The following is a 24,381-nucleotide window of genomic DNA, read 5'->3' on the forward strand; positions in this document are numbered from 1 at the left end:
TGTGGTATCCACATATAAATCAAGTATAAAAATCAAATGAATATTCATATTTGAACTGATTGTTTATAGTTCATAATGCATGATCAAAACCGAAGGTTTCTGTGATGACTGCCCTTGTATGTTTCACCATGTAAGAACTTATTCACTATGTAAGAATTTGTTCACCATGTAAGAACTTGTTCATTATGCTTCAGAAGATTGGAGACTGATGAAAATTTGGCTTGGGGTAAATTAATGATTGTACATTGAGCATTGACTCCCCTATACAGAACTTTATTGTTGTTAACAACCATTTGATCAATAAATATGAGAGATGCCCTCTCAAAAAAAAAAAAAAGAATAAAATACCTAGGAATAAACCTAACCAAAGAAGTTAAAGACCTATACCCTGAAAACTATATGACACTCTTAAGAGAAATTAAAGGGGATGCTAACAAATGGAAACTCATCCCATGCTCTTGGCTAGGAAGAATTAATATATCAAAATGGCCATCCTGCCCAAAGCAATAAACAGATTTGATGCAATCCCTATCAAATTACCAACAACATTCTTCAACTAACTGGAACAAATAGTTCAAAAATTCATATGGAAACACCAAAGACCCTGAATAGCTAAAGCAATCCTGAGAAAGAAGAATAAAGTGATGGGGATCTCACTCCCCAACTTCAAGCTCTACTACAAAGCCATAGTAATCAAGACAATTTGGTACTGGCACAAGAACAGAGCCACCGACCAGTGGAACAGATTAGAGACTCCAGACATTAACCCAAACATATATGGTCAACTAATATTCAATAAAGGAGCCATGGTCATACAATAGGGAAATGACAGTCTCTTCAACAGATGGTGCTGACAAACCTGGACAGCTACATGTAAGAGAATGAAACTCAATCACTGTTTAACCCCATACACAAAAGTAAATTCAAAATGGATCAAAGACCTAAATGTAAGTCATGAAACCATAAAACTCTTAGTAAAAAACATAGGCAAAAATCTCTTGGACATAAACATTAGCGACTTCTTCATGAGCATATCTCCCCAGGCAAGGAAAACAAAAGCAAAAATGAACAAATGGGACTATATCAAGCTGAAAATCTTCTGTACAGCAAAGGACACCATCAAAAGAACAAAAAGTTACCCTACAGTATGGGAGAATATATTCGTTAATGACAGATCCGATAAAGGATTGACATCCAAAATATATAAAGAGCTCATGCACCTCAACAAACAAAAAGCAAATAATCCAATTAAAAAATGGGCAGAGGAGCTGAATAGACAGTTCTCCAAAGAAGAAATTCAGATGGCCAACAGACACATGAAAAGATGCTCCACATCGCTAGTTATCAGAGAAATGCAAATTAAAACCACAATGAGATATCACCTCACACAAGTAAGGATGGCTACCATCCAAAAGACAAACAACAACAAATGTTGGCGAGGATGTGGAGAAAGGGGAACCTTCTACACTGCTGGTAGGAATGTAAATTTGTCCAACCATTGTGGAAAGCAGTATGGAGGTTCCTCAAAATGTTCAAAATAGACTTACCATTTGACCCAGGAATTCCACTTCTAGGAATTTACCCTAAGGATGCAGCACTCCAGTTTGAAAAAGACAGATGCACCCCTATGTTTATCACAGCACTATTTACAATAGCCAAGAAATGGAAGCAACCTAAGTGTCCATCAGTAGATGAATGGATAAAGAAGATGTGGTACATATAACAATGGAATATTATTCAGCCAAAAGTAGAAAAGAAATCCTACAATTTGCAACAACATGGATGGAGCTAGAGGGTATTATGCTCAGTGAAATAAGCCAAGTGGAGAAAGACAAATACCAAATGATTTCACTCATCTGTGGAGTATAAGAACAAAGGAAAAACTGAAGGAACAAAACAGCAGCAGAATCACAGAACCCAAGAATGGACTAACAGTTACCAAAGGGAAAGGGACTGGGGAAAATGGGAAGGTAGGGAGGGATAAGGGTGGGGAAGAAGAAAGGGGGTATTACGATTAGCATGTATAATGTGGGTGGGGAAAGGGGAGGGCTGTGTAACACAGAGAAGACAAGTAGTGATTCTACAACATCTTACCACGCTGATGGACAATGACTGTAATGGGGTTTGTCGGGGGGACTTGGTGAAGGGGGGAGCCTAGTAAAAATAATGTTCTTCATGTAATTGTAGATTAATGATAACAAAATAAAAAAAAAAAAGAAGAAGTGCGGCTTGATACTATTCTTTATGGTTTATATCAAGTACTCTTACTTTGGCCTGGCCTACTTCTTTCTTTGACATTAAAAATAGATGATCAAGCTGAAAAGGTTAAAATAAAATAAAAACAAAAACTAAGTGAATGTAAGCTGGCCTTTCTTCAGTATTTTCAGAAAAAGTGTATTTCAGAGCAAAGAATATTATTAGGATAACAAAGATAACTTCATAATGATTAAAGAGTCATTTAATGAAGAGCACATAAAAATCCTACACAGTTATGTATGCATTTGCTAATCGGTTGCAAAATAATGCAGCAAAAATGGAAAGAACTGTAATGACAAACACATACACAACAAGAGTCAGACATTTCTATACTTCTCTCCATAACTGTCAGAACAATTAGACAGTAGGGATGCAGAAGACATTAGCCAACTTTACCCAAATGACATTTATAGATCATTCTACCCACAAAAGGAAAATGAATGTTCCTTTTAAGTGTTAAAAGCAAATTTATTACAATAAACCTTATTCTGATCCATAAAACATGTCTCAAAATTGAAAAGGATTAAAGTTACACAAATTATGTTTTCCATCCAAAATGGGATTAAATTAGAAATCAAAAACAAAAATATCTGGAAAATATTATTTAGTAACTAAATAATACATGTCTAAATCACCCATGGGTCAAAAAATAAAAGACTAATTAGAAGGTATTTTGAACTGAATAAAAATGAAAACACATGTCATATTTTGTGGAGTGTTTTTAAAACACAATTAGGAGGAAGTTTATAGCACTAAAAATCTATATTAGAAGAGAAGAAAGGTCTCAAAATGAATGACTTCAGTTACCATCATGAGAAAGTATAATTATCCCATTAGGATGGCTACTATAAAAGCACATACAGAGAAAGTAACAAGTGTTGGTGACAATGTGCAGAAATTGGAACCCTTGTGCACTGTTGGGATTGTAAACTGGTGCAACCACTATGGAAAACAGTGTAGCAGTTCCTCAAAAACTTAAAAAGGAATACCGTGATTCAGCAATCCCACTTCTGGGCATACATCCAAAAGAATTAAAAACAAGGTCTCCAGAGATATTTGCACAACAATTCAAGCAGCACTATTCACAATAGCCAAGAGGTAGAAGCAACCTAAATGTCCATCAGTGGAAGAATGGACAAACAAAACGTGGCATGTACATACAACAGAATATTATACAACCTTAAAAAGAAAGTACATCTTGTCACAAACTACAATACCTATGAACCTTGAGGATATTATGCTAATTGAAATGAGCCAACAAAAATACAAGTATTGTGTGATTCCACTTACATGAGGTATCTGAAGTAGTCAAATTCATAGAAACAGAAAGTAGAATGGTGTTTAGCAAAAGCTGAGGAAAGAGGGGAAAAGACACATAGGGTTTTCATTTACAAGATACTTAATGAATATAGGGTTTCGGCATACAAGATGAAAACATTCTGGAGATCTGTTTCACGACAATGTGAATATATTTAACACTATTGTATACTTTAAAACCCCAAATTAAATATAGTGTGGGATTCTGAAATAAATAGTGGAATAGAGAAAGAATATTTGTAGGAAAATGAGGAAATTTAGAGAAGTCTCTCAGTGTAGTTAATAGTATTGTATTAATGTTACTTACCTGGTTTTGATCATTGGGTTATGGTTATGAAAGGTGTTAACATTAAGGGAAGTTGGGTAAAAGGTATAGAGGAGCCCTGCATACTATTTTTGCAACTTTGACTAAAATTATTTCAAAATGCAAAATGATTAAAAATTTTAAGAAAAGCAAGTATAAGTGTAAATTAATCCCAAATTAAACCAAATAAAGGAAATAATAAAGATCAGAGCAGAAATCAGTGAAACAGCAAAAAAGTATAGAAAATCAATGAAACCAAGAATTGGTTTCTTGAGGAAAACAAAACTGATAAACTTGTAGCCAAACTGATCATGCAAAATAAGAGAGAGACAGAATTTACTAATATCAGGAGTGAGAGAAATGATACCACTAAAGATTCCATAGATATTGAAAGGACTATAAGGAGATATTATAAATAACTTTATACTAAAAAACTTGACAACATGAAACAAATTCCTCGAGAGACATGAAGTACCAAAGCTTACACAGGTAAAAGAGCCTGAATAGCCCTATATTTATTATAGAAATTGAATTGTTAGATAAAAACATTGAAACAAAAGAACTCCAGGTTTGGATGGCTTTACTGGTGAATTCTACTAAATATTTATGAAAGAAATTCTATACAAACTCTTCAAAAACATTGAAGAGGAGGGAATATGTCCTAAGTTATTCTGTGAGGTCAGCATTATCCTATACCAATATCAAACAAGATACTAAGTGAATACTAAAGAATGAAGATTAAGATGGCCCATTTAAAAAGAAAAAGTTAGTAATAGTGAACTATTTTAATGTTATAGAGCATGAATGGCATTATGGGATTGCTATTAATAACATACTGGTGAAATGAGAGCATATCTTCAGCAGGTTATATGCAGTTCTTCATATTGGATCATTAAAAGGTGGTTTGGAATGATTTGTCTTTTTATAGGATGATCTATTAATATCAGTTTTGTGAACTAGAAAGAAAATTACATTCACAGAGCCTCCTGAACAAATTTTGCTCCATTCTGTTGGTCAAGAAACAATTATTTAGAAATGCATGGATATTTACACCCAGAAAGTAATAGGAAGGTCATAAGCAAGAAACAGAAAAGCAATTTGAAAGAACAGAACACAATTTGTAAGAGGCTGGTAAGGAGACAGCCTAGGGTGTGACACCAGGCAACAGAAATAAAACTTAACAGCCATAAGGTATTTTAAGGTCTTTAGCCTCAGGACTACCATTAATAATTGACTATCTGATCTCAGTGTTGAACATGTCAAAGAAAAGAATGTACAGTTGGTCTTCATTATCCTTGGGTTCAGTAGTCTGTCAGCATCTCCTAAAGCAGTCAGTCATCAATTCCCTGAGTCTTCTCCTCTCTGTTGTTTTTAGTTGGTATTTTTATTAATAGCAAGATACCGTCTGCAGTTTTAACATAAAAATCTGGCTACAAATTGAAGCATCAAATCTATACATACACCACTAGCCGTAGTCTTTCTTAAAGTTCTTTGCATATTAAGGGATATACCATGTTTAAAAATATTCTGCCGTTTCTAGGTCGGCATTCATTTTTAATATGCTCTTCCAAAAATACATCTAGTATACTAATCTTGGGATGGGAACATGCAATCTGCTTGCCTATCCAGAGTCTTCTAGAAACTTGGATGCAGACATCATTCATTTTGCTGGAGCAGGACTTTGAACACTCAAGCCCTTGAGTTCATTTAGGGATTATGAAATGTCCTCGTTGAGTGCAGGGATCTGATTCTGTGTCCTTCTTTAGGGCAAAGTAAGAAGCTGGTAAGGAGACAGCCTAGGGTGTGATACCAGGCATATTTTATGGCTGGCTTTTCTAATGCAATTCTTGGGCACCCTGAGCAAATTCGTTGAAAGAGTTATGTGGCACTGTTGCTGCCAGCACAGAACAGTTCCACAGTGAACACCCTCTGGATTTCCCTCTGGGAAAGTTTCACTGAGCTGTGCATCTGTGAAAGGAACTGGAGGCTGTTCTGGGAGAAGACTCAAAACTGTTGACAGGAATCGCTACTGAAAGCTGCTGCCCCTCAGAGTTGCCAGCTTGAAGCCCGTCCTTTGGGAGCTATCACTAGGGGGTTGCCACGGGCTTTCCATAGGAAGCTCTGCCCAGGGTAAGGCTGGTTATCTGTCAATACAAACGAGGGCCAGAACAACTGATCATGGCCAATATCTGCTCTGACTGGCTGGCATCCTTGGGATGGTTTGTTATACTGCAGTGGTAATTAGAACAGTAGTGGAAGCATTGTTTTGTCTGCTTGGGAAAATATCCTTCTCATTTGACTTCTCCAGTACACCCAGGAAGCTACCAAGCAAAAGATACTTCCCCTTTGGACGCTTAACCAGTGTAAGGATAGGGTGTGGCCCAGAGCAGGCCAATCATAATACAACATCCCTTTGCTAAAGTGATTGGACCAGGAGATGGTACATAACCTGGCTGGGGACAGTCTGGGTCCATACCTGTACACTTATTAGAGCTGGAGAGGAAAACTCTTTTGCCTATTAGGCCAGCAAGTAGTCTCTGGCTGTGTTCCTCAGTACGGAGACAGCCCTCCTGCAGTGGAAGAGAATGAAGCTGCACACCCACAGCCCAGGGAGGAGAGGAAGGGAGAGAGAACTGATCAGCTTGGAGCCTCTGGTTCTAGTCACATTTATCTGAGTTTCTCTGGACCTGCAGCTCTTCCTTTCTTTCTGAGGACTGTCCTGGCATCCTTTTAATAAATTATTCTATTTTCTGTAACTTAGCTTCAGATAGGATTCTGTCATTTATAATCTGTAAGAACCTCCACAGTTTGAATTTTACACTCAGCATCACAGACCCTTCAAAGTGTGTGATTTCAAAAAAGCAGGCCATTTTGTGCCAAAGGGAAAATAACAAGGGTACATTGAGGGAAAGCCTTTGAAGAAACAAAGAAAATAATTCTTGTTAAATAATAGAGTCAAGTTAAAGACAGGTACACATGACAGCCAGAAGAGATTAATTAACAAGACTATTTCACTGATGGAAAAGTAGACTCCTCCTTAAGCGGAAAATGCTATTTCCTGAGTTACTGCTTCCCATATGCTTCCCCCACTCCCTCCCAACCTTGTTTTTAGCCCATTATTAATTTCATCCAATTTTAGGGCTATGACAAAGTTAATATTATTTGTTTGGAATCTTGCTGAAAATTTACATAGAAGGAGTTAATAGGACAGAAAATCAATACCCATAGGGAAAACACTGAAAATTATTTAATTTCCAATACCTAATCAATAAGAAATAAAAGTGTAATAAAGTAATAATCTGATAGTCCTAAAAGACCAATTGAAAAAAATGAAACTAAAGCAAAAAAAAGAAAGAACATTGGAATTATGTAAAATCTTAGACTTTTTAAATGTGCTTTTGGAAAGAAAATGATGCAATCATGAATATCATGAAGACTTTGGACATTGTTTACTGTTTGTGTGGTGCTTTGAAATTTTTCTCACCCTGGGAATCTTAACTAGTAAGATGGAATTTATGGTAAAGAAGGATAGTTTGGAGACTCCCCAAACCCCACAGGCCACAGAACAACCTTATGTAACTGACCCCCTCTACCCTACAACCACATCTCTCTCCTTTCAACTGCTCCCTCAGCTTTTGGCTGCAACAGTTCCAATCTTTATGTTGCCTTTCCTCTATTTTTCTTGTGCCGGGAATGCTATTTCTCTCTATTCACCTGACTCACCTCCTTTATGAATCAGACTAGAGGCCCAGGATTTTTAGGAAGCCTTCTCTGACTTCCTCCCAGGATAGTTTCTATGTCACTTCATATGTTTTTATGATATTCTATGTATATGACATCACTGAGAGATGAAAATATGTAGGTATTAACTAGATTAAGGAGGACAAAATAACTGTGCAGCACAAGACAATGGGTTGTACAAAGGTCCTGTGCTGGGAATGATCATGGCACAAACAAGGGGCTAAAAGGGGGCCTGTTTGGAATGGAGAGAATGAGAAGGAGTTGTGTGGTACAAAATGAGGTTGTAGAGATGGGTAGAAGCCAAATCATGCAGTAGGCAACAATAAGGAGCTTTGTCTTTATCCGGAGACCAATAGAAAGATATGGTTGTTTCGAGGAAAGAGTGAATGTAGTAAGATTTGCATTTTAAGAGGATCATTTGGCCACTGTTTGTGGACAGCAAGAGTAGATGTTAGGTGACCACTCAGGTAATCACTGCAGTAGTGCGAAGAAGAAATGATGGTAGCTAGGACCTCGCATGGGTAGTGGAAACAGAGAGAAGGGGGTGGATTCATGAGATTTTTAAGACTTAGATCTAACTGAATAGGAGGGATGAAGGAGAGAGTCAAGGAGGAGGGTCCAGGATGATTCCAAGCCTTTTTTTTTTTTTTTTTTTTTTTGTGTAACTAGTGTACTTAGTCATTAATTTTGGGGATACTGGAAAAAGACCAGGTTTTGGGAGAGAGGTTATAGACTTCAGGAATTTGAGGCAATGTCTAGGTTAGTAGTCAAACTCAGAGGGAGGTCAGGGATGAATAAAAATTTGGGGTCATCTGCTCAAAGGTGATCCTCATGAAACAGATTTTATTGGATTAGTAGGATGCAAGGCAGATTGCAATGGGTTGAATAATGACTGGGAAGTGAAAAAGTAGAATAATTAAGTTTTGTTAAGTATCTTAAGACATGAGAATGTGAAAGAAAAAAGATTGATAGGTAATCTCTAAAATTGGGAATGTAGACAAATAAGTGCTTTTATATGTTTTTAGAGAGTTGGATGCATTTAAAAACTGATGAAAAAGACTTAGTTGAGGGGAAGAGGATGAATATGTAAAGAGGAAAAGTAACAATTGGTTGTGAGGTTCTTGAGAGAGCAGGAAGTGATAGAATCTGAAGCTTCAGTTAGGGAATTAACTTCAAGAAAAGGTTGGCTCAAATCCTCTATTACTACATTGTCCCGGGTAGGTTTGCAAGTCTGGTAAGAAAAAGTTTGGGGAATTCCATCTAAACACTTCCATTTGCTCATAAACTTAAGGGCTAGATCATATGCTGAGTCTGAGGGCTCATTCTGCTGGGTAGTATTATGGGGATCACTTCAGGAGTCCCCTCTATTATTAAGAGATGCCTGGCATGCAAAATGATGTAGTCAGAAGAACATGGGATTTGACCTCAATGGATCTGAGTTCAAATTTCATCTCTACACATAAGAACACCTGGACCTTGATCAGCTTATTTTACTCAGTTGCATTTCCTTACAAATAAATTGGAGAGGCCAACTCGTTTCTCACACGTTTGTTATAAGGCGTCAGTATAAATGATAAAACTGCACAAACATTAGTTATTTTAGTACAATGGTATCTATGACCATGGAATTTTAGAGCTTGCAGTTTGCTTATAGATCCTTAGAATAACATCAATTCTGTTAATGGGCATGAAGGAACTGAGGCCCAGAGCAGCGGGGTTAGGATGGAAATGAAATTTCCTGTGCCTTGTGTCCTTTCCATTATTTCTTGTTGTTTAGTGTAGACTCTGGCAGAACTGGCATATGTGGCTACTTTTGTTATGTCTTGCTAACCCTTTTCTTTATTTATTTTCTATCATATCTATTATTCCCAAAACTGGACTTAAGGTAACTGATAATAAACATACTTGTTTTCTTTTATTCTGGGTAAGTGTAGGTTTTAAGTCAGTATCTAGTAACTCAGTAGTGCTGATATTGGCTCTATTGTTTATACCTCCATATTTATACTCCCAAATAAGGAGAACAGTACCACTTAAATGCTCTGAACAAATACAAAGGTATCTAAGCACTAGGTAGTCTCAAAGCATGGCCAGTTTATTGTGGGCAGTTAATGTCCAAGCATCTTTTCAAGACTATCTTTAAGAAGGTGGTAAATAAAACCAGATTTACTGTTAATCTCCTTTTCTTCCCACTATACAACCACTGGTATCAATGGAGAGCAGTCATTTAATTTATTCTGTTAATTCTCCTGAATTATTTCTGCAGCATTTGTTCCAGATATCACCCCTCTCATCTTTTGTTCCCATCAATGTTGCTTGTTGTGCTTATGAATATTTTATACATCGTATCTTTTACTTCACATTGAGGTTTAATGATCCTTTTTCTCCTTCACTGTCCTTTTGATATATTATTCTCATTAGAGTGGAAGGGTAAGGGTTGAATAGATTTTTTGAGCCAATTCTGAGATTTGTAAGACTTGTAAAATTGTCTGCTTTATCAGGATTCGTGATAAAAAGAATCTGGCTGGGAGTTTTGAGAGAGTTGTATTTATGGGAAAGAAACCAATTTGAGGTGAATAACACTTTTGTTTGGGTAGTATATAAAAATAACACACCTTAACATTTGAAAAGGTCTTGGATTCTGCATTAAATAGTTAAGTAAAATGAGCCTTCCAATTTCTGCAATTTTAGAAGACTGACAAAAAAAGAAAAAAGATAAGCAATTTCTTATGAGACCAAGACATTGATTGACCTGTATATTCTTTTTTTTTCTGATAAGTATAAGAAACATAGTTATCTGCAATAGTTACTGGATAAATGCTTGATGGTCCTCTGAACACATTAAGGAGATATTATAGTTGAAGCTTGTCAAGAAAATGAGTTAGCTGAAATGAATGCTGTGAAATAGGATCTAGGTATCTGATAAGAACCATTTTCATTTTCAAAGGATTTAGCAGCAATTCCTAGTAGGGACTCTACTTGCATCAGTAGATGTTTCCAGTGGAAGAACACTGGAATCATCCTCCAGTTGTGTGTCATGACATTGCTTTAGAGATAAGACCCTCTTATAGTGAGATACTTTCGATTTGTCGATAACCAAGCACTCTTCGGATGGGGTATAAGACAGACTGGCTTCTTAATGACAATGATCCAGTAGTGAACAATTTTGGAAAGAGTTCACTCTATTTGTATTTGACAGATGAACAAATAACTTTCCAGAATTTCTTAATGAAATAAAAGCAAATTGTTAGCAGAATGCAGGCCAGGACACATCTGATCAAGGTCTGGGATCTGATTTAGGTATCTCTGGCCTTCAGTAAAGGATAAAACCACCCATAGTTCATGAGAATTGCTTCTGTTTCCACAGTCCTTCAGGTAGCCCATTTAAATGTGTAACAATAAATGCTCTGAAAATTTCCTGAATTCTATTCTCTGGAAAAGGATTAGTTTGGTCAACCACTTTCTTTTTACTTATTGATGTTAAAAAGCATTTATTGGTATCTCTTTTCTCAGCTGAACAATCCAAATTCACGTGCCTTTTCACACAGGATTTGATTTTCTCAAAGGATTTGGATTACCCTGATGACCTCCCTGAAATTTTCTCCAGGTTCTTCCTGCCTTTGGATGTAATAAATGAATGAGGTTATCCTGATACCGCAAGCTCTTTAGTCCCCAGAACTCATCCTACCCCTTATCTTGCAGCCTCCTATTGCTCACCTTCCTAATACTGTTGCTCTCAGATCTCCATTCTCACCCATACCTGTACATACAACAATCCCAAGTAGAGCTGCCTTAAGAGTAGGGACAGAGATGTGATTTCAGAGTTAACAAGAAGGCCATTATTTCCTATTTCCTCCCTGGAGGCTACTGTTCCTTCAATAGAGGGCAAGGCCTTAAATCCACAATCATATAAAGATTATGATGCAAATATATTCCAAGAGAGAGAATGTAACAACTTAATTTTACTTCCATAAAATTATAGATGCCTAACATAAGAACCAGAGAAAATGCTACGTAATGATTGGATGTAAGTGCCAAATTTGATTTAGCTTACTCCATTCTACTATAACCTAGGATTAGAAGTGGTAATGATGGTTCCATCCCTGAAATTACTGGGTAGTGAAGAGATGCCTTCTTGAGCTTTCAATGAGAGAAGAGCCATCCCCTGCTTACACCTAGCTCTGAGTGTATTCTTGACCTTTCTTCAAGCTTATTGATTCTTTCCTTGGCCATACCCAGTCTACTAATGATCCCATCGAAGGAATTATTCATTTGCCTTCTTCATTTGTGTTTTTAATTTCTAGCATTTCCTTTTGATTTTTTCATAGGGTTTCCATCTCTGCTTACATTACCCACTTGTTCTTGCATATTTTCTACTGTTTCTATTACAGACTTATATATATTACTTAATAGTTATTTTAAATTACCTTTCTGATAACTCCAACATCTGTGTCATATCTGAGTCTGGGTTTTATGATTGCTTTGTCTCTTCAGATTGCATTTTTTCCTTGCCTTTTGGCATACCATGGAGCATTTTTGTTGAAATCTAAACATGTTTGTATGTATCAGGTTAGGAAAGGTGATAAATAAGCTTTTAGTATGAGGATTTGTGATAATCAGGATAGAAATGAGGTTGTGTTTGCTGGAGCTGCAGGTGCCAGTATCTTCAGATTCCTCTAGTGTCCTTGATTTTTCTCTCCTCTTGACTCTGGGTCTTCCCTAAGTAATCCTCCTCAGAGAGTCTGTGTCTTGCAGCTCTTTGAGTTATGATCCATCGTAATTATACTGGAGCCCTGTTGGTGTGGTGATGTATTCTGTAATATTAGTGGTCCTGTGTCTCAGGTCTGCAACCTTCAAAATTATTTTTCTGTGATATAGCTTGTTTCCCCCTAAGGTAAGACAGGAAGGCTAAAGAGCAGGGGGTAAGAAATGTCCTTCTTTCAGCTGGATAAGGCTCTAGTAAAGTCTTTTGCCTTACTCAGTAGGCCTTTGTTATAGAGAACACTCTGGGCTTATTTCACAGTGATTGGTCTTTCTCAGATCTTTACTGTGAGAACATGGTAAGGTTGCTGGAGATAACCCATCAAAGTGCTTAAAACCTGTACTCCCCAAACCTGTGACCTCCAGGAGTTTCCCATTCTCATGTTAGTCCATATTCAGCCTCCATCAAGTCATCAAAATTACCACTTAAGTGTTCCTACCAAATTATGGATATAGTAGCTTCTGCTTCAGGTAAGCACATCTTGGCTATGACTTACCGTACTCATTTCTGTCTATAGACTTTGGGGTGGTGGCTTGTCCTACAACTTCTGTTCTCCAATGATTCCAAGAAAAGGAGTGTCAAACTCTTTTCAGTTTGTTCAACTGTTTCTTGTAAAGACAGGAATGATTACTTCTAAGTTCTTTATATGTCAGAGCTGAAACTGGCAGTCTATATTACCTTATGCAAATTTCATTTTGTGTTATTTCTTCCAGTGCATTTCTCCTGAGGCACCATGACTGTAGTTATATTCACATTTACATGTAAATCAAGTCTGACATTAGAGGAGCTGAAATGATAAAACAAGATGACTTACAAAGATAGAGCATTAGAATGGATCTTAAGTTCTACTAATGGGACCCTAAGAATATAGAAATCACCTCCCCACAATACAACCGCTCCTCCCTGATAAAATGTTATGTCAAGGATACTTGACATGGGCCTCAGGCTGATATAGTCTAAATGTTTGAAAACAAACTATCCTTAAATGTCTCATTTTTATAACTGATTCTTTGAGATCAGAGTAGGGCTGTTTTCATTTTTAATTTACCACACATACAATGAACTTGCAAATATTCTACTAATTTTTTATAAGTCAAATCATATGTCATATTCTATATTAAGCCTCCTCTGATTACCTCAAGTAACTTCTCCCACCTTTTCTTTAATTATTTCAACAGTATGTTGGAGACAGTTCATACTGGCTCATGAGTGCTGAATTCAGTGACATCATATTGGTATGCTGAAATCGGCTTTGGTGGGAACACTAAATCCATTGAAATTGGCAAACTCTACAAAGCAGGGATTTTTTTTCTAGAAAGCCAGTTAAACATTTCCCATCACAATGCTATGTGTGTACATGTGTATTGATAGATGATAGGTAGGTAGGTAGATATAGATAGATAGATAGATAGATAGATAGATAGATAGATAGATAGATAGACAGACAGATAGGTAGAAGATAGATAGATAGATAGATAGATAGATAGATAGATAGATAGATAGATAGATAATAGATAGATCTACAAGAGTGAGAAAAAGGGTGAAAGAGAGAAACCTAGTAGTGGTTTATGTACCTATGTCTATAGTTTCTTGGGAATAGATGAAGTGGGCTGTTGTGATTTTTACTCCTCTGTATCCACTCCCTCTTTTAACTGGGGAACCAAAGATCCTCTATTTAATTCTTGGTCATTTGGGTGGGGTTTAGTTCTCTCTTGGTTCTAGGGATAGGCATGATCTTGACAAGTCAGTATATTGGTTCTCTCTGGCCACAGTGATTGGTTCAAGGCTAGTCACATGAAATAAACTAGGTTAATCCAAGTCAATGAACAGCAGCCATGAGACTTTAGTTGGAACTTTTGGAAAAGCACCCTCTTTTTGCTGAGGTCCTAAGTTGATACACATTATTAAGTTTGGAACTTCTGGTGGCCATTTAGTTAATGCAATGGTAGATCTGTCTAAGAATAAAGTTAACAAAGAGAAATGAAGAACCAAGAGATGAAGGGAGAAGATTCCTAAAAATAATGAGCTGGGTCTGTACTGAAGTTGCATGCTTTTTCAAGCATGAGAGTCAAGAGTTTTTAAAATATTGACTAGTGTGAATTGGATTGCTGTCACTGGCAACCAAAAGAGCCCTAATATAGTCAATAAAATCTTTAAATAAAATCATTGTAGCCCCACACCAACACAATGCCCTTTCTTCAAAAAGACTCAATAATTATTCATTGAATTAAAAAAAGAATCTGATGTAAAATACAAATGCAAAGCTTGCTTCAATGTGAGATATCTTTATTTTCTCCTGAAAACCTTATTAAATATTTGGTGGCTTTTTCATGGAAAGAGGAAGAAACTGTGTCTTATTTCTTGACCTTTATTCCCTCTTTGCTGACTGACTTTTACTTATATGGTTTTTGAAGAAATAATTTCTTCAATGAATGAGTAATAGTAAGTACTATGTCTTGGGTCCTTTAAAGTTAAGTTTACATTCTTTAAAACAAACAATGAAATATAAAAACCCATATCATTCAATAAATGAGTTATTTTGAAATAATTTTTAGGCATAAATGAGAATATTAATCTAGAGTGATAAACTGCAATAAAGTAATCATATTAAAAAATCTGATCAATACTAATGATGCCACAAAGTATAGAAAAAGTAAAATATTTATTATTAACTTCCTAAAATCTATATAATAATTCTTTTTTTCAATTTAAATACTCTATGATAGCCTCATTTTATGGCAACAAATTTTTAATATCATTTTCTATAGAGAAAATAGAAAGATAATCCAGTCTTTCCTCTTCTTAGATTCTCCTTTTTGAGGTCATTTCAATAGAAATTTCCTACATTAATCCAAACAAAACATGTGCCTTTCATTGGTTGGTATTTCCCTCTTCTATGCCCTACCATTTTTCTTTTTTTTTTCTAAATATGTTGGACTTTTAAACAACTAAAGAGGAAAAATTTTCATTCTTGGCCCTAAGTGCAGCTCAGATAGGCAGAGGCCTTTTTCTTTCCTAAGTAGCTAAAGGAAATTCAGTATTAAGAAAACAGAAGTGGCCATTCATTTATTTTATTTTTAAGAGTTTGAAAAATTAAGGGAGGATGATGAGAACAGTTTTCTCTTCACTACTTTATATTACTTGGATTCAGCCTGCCTTCTTTATACTATCAAGGTCTTAATTGTTTTACTGAGTAAATGGGTAGAGATCTAACTTTCTCTTATCTCATTTTCCCTTTTCAGTGATCAATTGCTGTTTCAGAAAGTAATAGAAGACCCCAAGGGAAGACATTCCAGTCAGAGTTATGGTCTATAAGATGTGACCCAAGTGTATATAAGTGCCCAGAATCCAAGGACAGCCATGGAAACTGAACCAGGTAGTGGACTTAGCATTGTATTTCATGTCATCCAATATTTTACCCTATTGGTTGAATCAATGGACCATGGAGGAGACTGCCCTTGCTGTATTCTTATTTTAAAACAGGTAGAAATGTATACACAGAGAAAGGTATGAAAATACCAATATTACATAATCTCTGGTGTTTATGCCTTTACTCAATCTGAAAAATAAAAGTTAAAAGATGCTTTAGAACCTAAATGGAACTAGTGAAAAGCACTGCCATGTGGGCAGTGTTGGACTGACTATGCTAAAGCAATGAATTAAGGTAATGCCAAAAATCAGTAACCTAAAGCCCTTAATAGTTTACTTTGTTTTCTTACTTATACTTGTTAGCATTTCATACTTAACTACTCAAAGGTGACCTTTCTCTTCTTGCACATAAAATGGGATGAGATAGTGCTTGCTTCAAATTTTATTTGGGTTAAGGTCCTTAAATTTTAGTAACATGACTTTTTTTGGTATCTCGACATTGTGTGATCACAGAGGTAGGGAGTGTCAGGATCGTCAAGGCCCCAAGACTAAAACTGAGGTCTTTGTTAAAGTAAGCTCCTGGGAATGACAGTGCAGATGCTGCTGTCTCTGTTCTCTACCTTCCTGGGGACATTGGCACAGCAGAGAAAGTCAACTGGCTTGGGGACATGCTGTGGAAGGCCTCAAGATTTACTGGGAAGGAGGTTTTACTTCATGTGACTGCATCTGTGGATAGCAGAGATTACTACTGAGATGAACTTCAAAGGCAAAGATAAAGAAACCTAGCCTCCTTTGGGAACTGCAGGCTGCCTCCTGATCCTACTTCCAACTCTAGCTCCATAGTTTAGTTTATTTTTTCTTATCTCAAACTATCAGTGAACTAGAGACATCTTTAGTGGCCACTACATTTGGGTGCTATGTCAAACACCATGTGGGGCATACATATGTTCCCCATAGAACATAGCATATGGATCCTGCTTTCAATAAATCTAGAGCCAAGTCTTTTTGCAAATGACAGAGAGTGGTAAGTATCTGATGTGAGGTACTAACCAAATGCCATGGCAACCCAGAGGAGGGAGGGAGTGCATTCATCTGCAGAATCAAGGTTGAAGAAAAGAGGACCCTTCCCCCTTGGTAGAAAATAGACATAGAATACCTCAAGAGAGTACTGAGGAGCTTCTATATTCCTCTATGGATTACTAAGAAATAACCAAACAAACTGAGACTCTCATCACTTCTCCCTCCTCAAGTGATGATGGATGCTATGGAATTCCCCCTTCCTTATTGAGAGTCAGGGAAAAAGGAGGGTGTCATGGACCAAACTGCATTCCTCCAAAATTCACATATTGAAGCCCTGACCCCCAATGTGAATGTATTTTGGGATAAGGCTTTAAAGGAGATAATTAAAGTGAAATGAGATCATGAATGGGGCCCTAATCCAATAGAATGGGTGTCCCGATGAGAAGAGAAATAGATACCAGGGACGTATGTGCACAGAGGAAATGCCACACAACGACACAGTAAGAAGACAGTTGTCTGCCAGCCAAGGAGAAACCAAGCCTTCCAGTACCTTGATTTTGGACTTCCAGCCTAGAGGAAAACAAATTTCAGTCTATGAGAAAATGAATTTCTATTATTTAAGCTACTCAGTCTGTGCTATTTTGTTACGGCAGTCATGGCAAACTAACCTAGATGGGTTTCCAATTAAGAAGGTCTTAAGGAAACTTCTTGTAGGGGGTGAGAATGGCTATCAGAAGAGGTGACTGATCACCCATCCCCAGTATTTGTTGGTGTACATGAAACTACAGACGGCATGAAGTTGGCTTTGATTTTGATTGATTTTTTTTTATACCTAAAGGTGAACTATCCTCACTCAAATGGGAATATGCTTGAGAAGTCATTATGTAGCATGGAAGGCAGATCTCATAGATCATGTTGGGAAAGAGAGTTGTGAAAAAACAAAACTGTTTCATGTTCAGATTGCTCAATAAACTGGTTACATATGGTAAACTGGGACCCTCTGCATTACAAATACCTATGGGTCACTAATCTCATTGAGTATGCCCTATCGCAAGTGATGGTTTTATTTTTATAGCATTAATATTGTTTTAAAATGGCTTAGTTTTTAGTTCAGAATATAGTCCTCATTACTAGGAAAGTAATGTAGTAATGTAGTATAATAAAAATTGTCTATGTTTCCATTTTGACTTTCTTCTCTAAGACTAGAAAAGGGCAGGACTTTCTAAATTCTTTCATTTGTTACTTTTTGTGTTGCTTTTTTTGGCAGATCAAATCATGGCCATTGCTCCTCTTTCTCTCCCTCTCATACACACACACACACACACACACACACACACACAAACACACACAGGATGTATAAATGTGATAATTATATTTCAAAATCAACTTTTTAAACTAATGTAAGTATTTAATGGATTATATGGATGGCTCAGCAGAGGGAGCTAATGATCAGTTTATTCTTGGCTCAGATATTGTACAATTTCAATTAATGGTGATTGAATTTACATGCATAACATCTGATAAAAACCAATTACCAATGTTAATAGAATTGGGTATTTTAGTGCATTTGCCAGCAAACACCATATCACCTACCAATACTATTGGCAAATTTAGTTGGCATCTCACTTAACTAGTTTTTACTTTTCTTAGTGTGAGAATATGAGTTATGAGTTTTTCCTATGAGATCTTCTTCAGAGAATGCAGAGTAAGAAGCTCACATTGTTTTAAGTACCAGGAACAGTGAAGAGAAAAAGAATCAGAATTAAAGTGAAATAAATAAGCAAACTATTGATGGTAATTATATGAGAAGGATGATCAAAAGTCAGAGAATGGCTAAATACTTACTAATTTATAGTCAGTGTAAGCAGTTTGCCAGGGAATTCCAAAGTGAATAACAAAAAGTCATCTTTTATTGTTTGACAAAGTTAATCTTGTTAGTATCTATGAAATCCTTGATTGGGCTCAATCGGAATGAATTCACAAATATTATTCAGCCTACATTTATCTTAGACTAATATGTGTAGTCAGTGATCTTAACAACTGAACAGAAGGCAAACAACCAAGAGTGTCCCACATTTGGTCATCAATTTTATGAAAAGAACTCACACTGCAGCATAAACTACCATCTGTTTTTGAAACTGTATGCAATGAACTGATTCACTTACTTGATAATTATAAGCTTTATTTACCTACCCTGTCTGTAACCTTAGGGTGATAGGGAATCCTTTTACTGCTCCCTTCCCGTAATGATTGTGATAGTCAAAAAAATTCCCCCCAGAAGATATCCATGTTGAATCTCTGGAACCTGAGAATATTACCTGAGAAAGAGTTTTTGCACATATATTTAAGTTAAGGATCTTGAGATGAGGAGATAATCCTGGATGGTCTGGGTAGAGAAAGCCATCGTGTCACACAGAGAAGACACACGTGTGGGGGAGAAGGCAACACAAAGACAGAGGCAGAGGTTGGAGTGATACAGGCACACGCCAAAGAAATCAAAGAATGCTGAGAGCCGCCCGAGCTGGAAGAGGCGAGGAAGGGCGCTCCTCTAGAAGCTTTACAGGAAGTGTATCTCTGTCGACAGACACCTTGATTTCAGATGTATGGCCTCCAGAAAGGTGAGAGAATACAGTTCTGTTGGTTTAAGCCACTAGGTTTGTGGTGACTTGTTATGGCAACCCTAGTGAACTAATATTCCAACCAATGCACACACACACACACACACACACACACACACACACACACACACACACAATCACTTTTACACAGTGTTTGGACTAATAATAAGTTAATTTGCCCTTAATCTTAAAGTTGTTTGGACCTATTGTATGTTTTTCAAAAAGTTACCATTGAAATAGCTCAAATCAGTTTGAGGAAAGTAAAACAGATGATCCTTCACAGGATTTGGTTCCATTTAACCTAGTATTCTGGTAATCTCTCAGAGTTTAACAAATCATCCCAAACCTTAAAGGCTTAAAACCAAGTGCTCTTTCCTCTCATGGTTCTGTGGGTTGCCTGAGCTCAAGTGTGTGATCCTCACTTCGGGGCTCTCCTGTTAACTGAGGTCATGGCTGTTGGGGCGCGTGTGATCTGAAAGTTCTGCTGGGCTGGGACTGCAGGTGACGCACTCTTATGGTGATAGCTGGTTCTGGCTGTCTCCTGGGAGCTCAGCTGGGGTTGTCACCTTGGGGCACCAGCGTGGCCTCTCCTTGTAGCTTGGGCTTCTCATAAGATGGCAGCTAATTTCCCAGAGAGTATCCCAAGGAAAAGTTTCCAAAAGACAAGAAGTGGAAGTGCTCTGTGCCTTAACAGTGTCCATTCTGCTGTATTTTATTGTTCAAGGACAAGTCTTGCCCAGATATAAGAGGGTGGAAAAATCAACTCCATTTCTTGATGAAGGAATATGAAGATCACATTGCAGAAGAGCATCTGACATGCAAAATATTTTTGTGGCCATCTTTGGAAAATACAACCTGCTATGCACAGTACTTAAGTTCAAAAATAACACCAAATCAAAAAAAATTATCTGTCCTTGAATAAAAAGGATTAAAAGGATTGAAGGCACTTTGAGAAGCTAGGCTTCCATAGGAAAGACTTGTTTAATACAGAATCTTTAGCAGCCTCAGTTATTGCCTCTCTCCATTTCTCCCAACTTCCCACCAGAAGAAAAAGGGTAAACACACATGACCTCCATGAAAAATATCATATTAAGAGTTATTATCATGGCATATCAGGACTCTGATTCATGAGATAGAGTACACCTGAAAGAATCAGTAGGAACACCTTTCCTAGCATTAGTATTGTCTTTTCACAGTCTCAGAGCCCTAGGATTTACATCACTCAGAATATTAGGCAGTTGTCTCGGTCACAGTGTTGCTGAATCACCTGCTTCCTTGTTCCACCCTCAACCTTCAAATATTAGTACTTCCAACCAAGTTACTCCTCCTATCACAGATATTTCTACCAGAAAATAACTGGGCAAGTACTGGCGAGAAGTGGCTCAGAACTGGTGATGATATGTAGCCTTTGGGCATTATAACCGTAAAAAGTAAAGTATATTAGGGGACAGTTGTGATAGCAGGGGCTCATTTTGGAGTTGAGGTTCAAAGCAACACAGCTCCGAGTAGTGAGGGTGGGCAGTGCTGCTGCTCCAGGAGAGAGAGTCGAGTTGAGCCAAGGAAAAGCCTATAAGAAGCTGAGTTCAACCCGTAAGGATGCATGTCATTCTGCCCTCCAGCTAAAAATCTGAGAAGGGGAATGAAACCTCACCTGAGCAGGCAGGGCACAGGCCACATCAAAGGTCTGTGGACAAACATTACTTCTAAACAGAACTTGTCTTGTTCAAACAGAACAACAAGGTCCTAAGAATCACCACTAAAAATATCTATGACAAAGTATAAAAAGATTTATGTTCAAGAAGTTGCAAAATATTCTCATCACAGTTCAAAAACATACAACTTTCATAACATGGGAGTAGAAAGAGAAAGAAAAATGAGAGATCAAAGAGAGATAGACAAGATAAAAAAAAAATGGCAAGAAAATTTCCTTCCCTGAAATTTCCAGGCTAAATGAAAAAGTTAAGTACACTTTCCTCAAGGACAAAATCAATGTCTAAAATTAAGAGAAACAAAAACAAATAAAATACTCAGTTATAAAATGGGAAATAACTGCTGGGACTAATAATAGCATTAAAAAAACCTATGACCTTGTATTTTTAGAGTTTTATTACTAAATCAAGTATGTCAGCAAGAGTACAGATTTAAGAATATGAAAATATACCCTGCCATATGTTTTTATTGATCAGATCCAGCTAATTCAATATATAACATGGATATTTTGATAAAAGTTGGAAAAAAAATAATAAAAGATGAAAGTAGTTCGAGATATTTAATCCAGAGAATGTTAAATTAATCATTGTTAAGCATCAAGTGAGTAACCACAGAGCAGTTCTGGGGTGGAAATGTGCAGATTTCCCATTATATCTAGGAAATCTGGCCTGGGAAGAAGTATGGTACCAGAGTAGAAAGGGGGAGAAAGCACAGCCTCACCCCCTTGGGACTGAAAACTCATGGGCAGCAATGGCAACTGATGCCAGGTGCATTCAGGGGAGACATGGAGCCTGCAGGCAGCTGCTGAATGCCAGAACTTTAGGGCTTGGGGAACAAGAAGAGAACAAAAATGGCAGAGAAAAAAAGAAAAGGACTTGTTAGTGGGGGAATAGAGCTTTGAATTTCATCAATAAACACACCTAGAAGGGGGTTAAATTCAGTTACGGCTTAAGGCATGAGGGCAATTCATATTCTATAATTCACAGGAAAATGTTTTGGTGAAGGCAATCTTGTAACATACAGGAAACATGTGTTGACTGGTTACTGTTTTGAAAGGGCATCTACATTGCTGGAGCCATACAGACATGGATACCTCATTGTTAGAAGCACACAGGCTCAGTAGCTATATGCATCAGGGCCATTTCTTTTTCTTTATAATATTTTTAATATCTTGCTTAATGACACAAAGCTTTGTTTTCATTCCTAGCCATTTTCCTAACCAGAAGCATTAATTTAATTTTAAAACAAGATAATTTCAGCTTCAGAGAAATTACCAAGAAGTCTAAAAATTTTAGAATCTATTAGCATTTTTTAATGGTTTCTCACTTCCAGTGTGAGGTAATCCTCCACCATTATCTACCTGCTCTTCTGAAGAAGTCCTATAGGCTGAATGAACCTGTAGAAAAAAAATGCTAACTCAGGGACATATCCTATACTATTTTTATTAATTTGTGTAATGAAAATACATTTACTTTCCTCTTATACCTCCTTGATTCCATTCAGAAATGTGCTTTCAAACTTTAAAATATGTGAAGTGGACCCTAATGATGAGTAGTGGTAACAAATCAAGCCTCCTCGGGAGTCCAGGAGGGAAAGCAGCGCTCATTAGTCTGTGCCAGCTGGAAGTGTTCAAAAACGTCCTGTGATAACCACACATTACTGCCAGATTTCACTGTAGCAATTAGCTCCAACTTTCTCTTTCCTTTTCTCATGTGTTTTACAGGAATATTGGAGTTAGTATAGGATTCAGAGTACATTTTTGAAGTTAATCATGTGTTCTAGGGATCACTTAGTGTTCCTGGTAGGTTTTAGTTCTTTCAAAAATCTGGTGGGAACTAGGGAGCATCTTCTCCCAGCAAAAGATAATAGATAACAATTTTGTACACAAAGTTTTAGAGAGTTCAGAGATCCCTCTCCCTGTCACAGAATCGTTTCATATCTAGTCCAATTCCTTATTATGTGTTTAGAAAACAGTTAAGCATATGAAAAAGGTCTATTCAAAAGGGAGCTTATTAACAATAATGTTAGTTTCAATTTCCATTAAAGCTATTTTTTTCTTTTGTGCAGATGACTTTTGAACCATTTAGACAATTGATTAGACTCAGCTTTGTTTTCATTCCTAGCTGTTTTCCTAACCAGAAGCATTAATTTAATTTTTAAAAAAGATAAATTCAATGTCAATATGTGTGTTTGACCGAGGCAGACTCACTGCCCTCCCCTTGCCCCTCGCCCCAGTTGGATGGGGACTTCGTGTACATGGGAAGGAATCAACTTCTTTTCATGTAGCACCATCCAAGCCATCATGTCTATATTTCTAAATGGATCCTGATGTTTTCAATTCATTTAAATACTCATTTAACTGGAAATAAATGCTATTTATGAATCAATGTTAAAAAAAAACCTTGCTTACTGATTCAAGCAACTTCTTCCTTATATGACCACTAACCTTAATCTTGCACCAGTACTTCTTCCTTCCTTTTGTTTAGATAAGCATTTTAACTTGAAATTTCTGTCATACTTTGTGGCTATATATCCCATTCTGAGTTTGCTTCTTCAAGTGATGGATCAACTACACTGCTCTTCTGGAATTGTTTATGAACAACTATAAACTTTCTTTATTTGCAGCAATTATTGTTTAAAAACTCACCAATTACTGTTTAAAAACTAGCCAATCACTATCCAGTCCTTTTTGCTATGTCCCTTTCTCCATTTTCCATTACAATAGAAGAGCTGATCAAAAATTTGTTACCAGTCTTCTTATAAGCCAGAGGCCTTTCAGAAATACCAGTACAGTTTAAAGGAGTTACTGAAAGGACAACAACAGGTGATTTTCAGCTAGAATGTATATGGAGTATATCTTAGAGTTGGAAAAAGCCTTAGACTTCATCTACTTCTCCTTTCTACCAATTCAGAAAATCCCCTGCATGCCATTACTTGCAGTGGCCATCTAACTCTGACCTGGAAACTTCCCATGATAGAACAGCCTCTCTTTTTGGTGCAGTCTATTCATTGTTGACAAATTTAATGATTATAAAGGTCTTTCTTATGTTGATGAGAAATAGTCTTCCCAGTTATTTCTATACATTTGTTCTTGCTATGCCAAGTGAGACTTCACAAAATAAACTGGGTTTACTTTAATTTGTCAGACATTCAAATATTTAAAGACAGGTATTATGGAAGTGATCATCTTTATTTTTGCCTGCCTAGGACCCCTTTCTCTTTCTTCTCATAATGATCAGTTTCCAATGGGAAATTATCTTCATCCTGTTCTCCACTTGATGTGGCCT

The sequence above is a fragment of the Manis pentadactyla genome, chromosome 2 (genome assembly GCF_030020395.1).
Source record: "Manis pentadactyla isolate mManPen7 chromosome 2, mManPen7.hap1, whole genome shotgun sequence".
In the NCBI taxonomy this organism is placed as follows: domain Eukaryota; kingdom Metazoa; phylum Chordata; class Mammalia; order Pholidota; family Manidae; genus Manis; species Manis pentadactyla.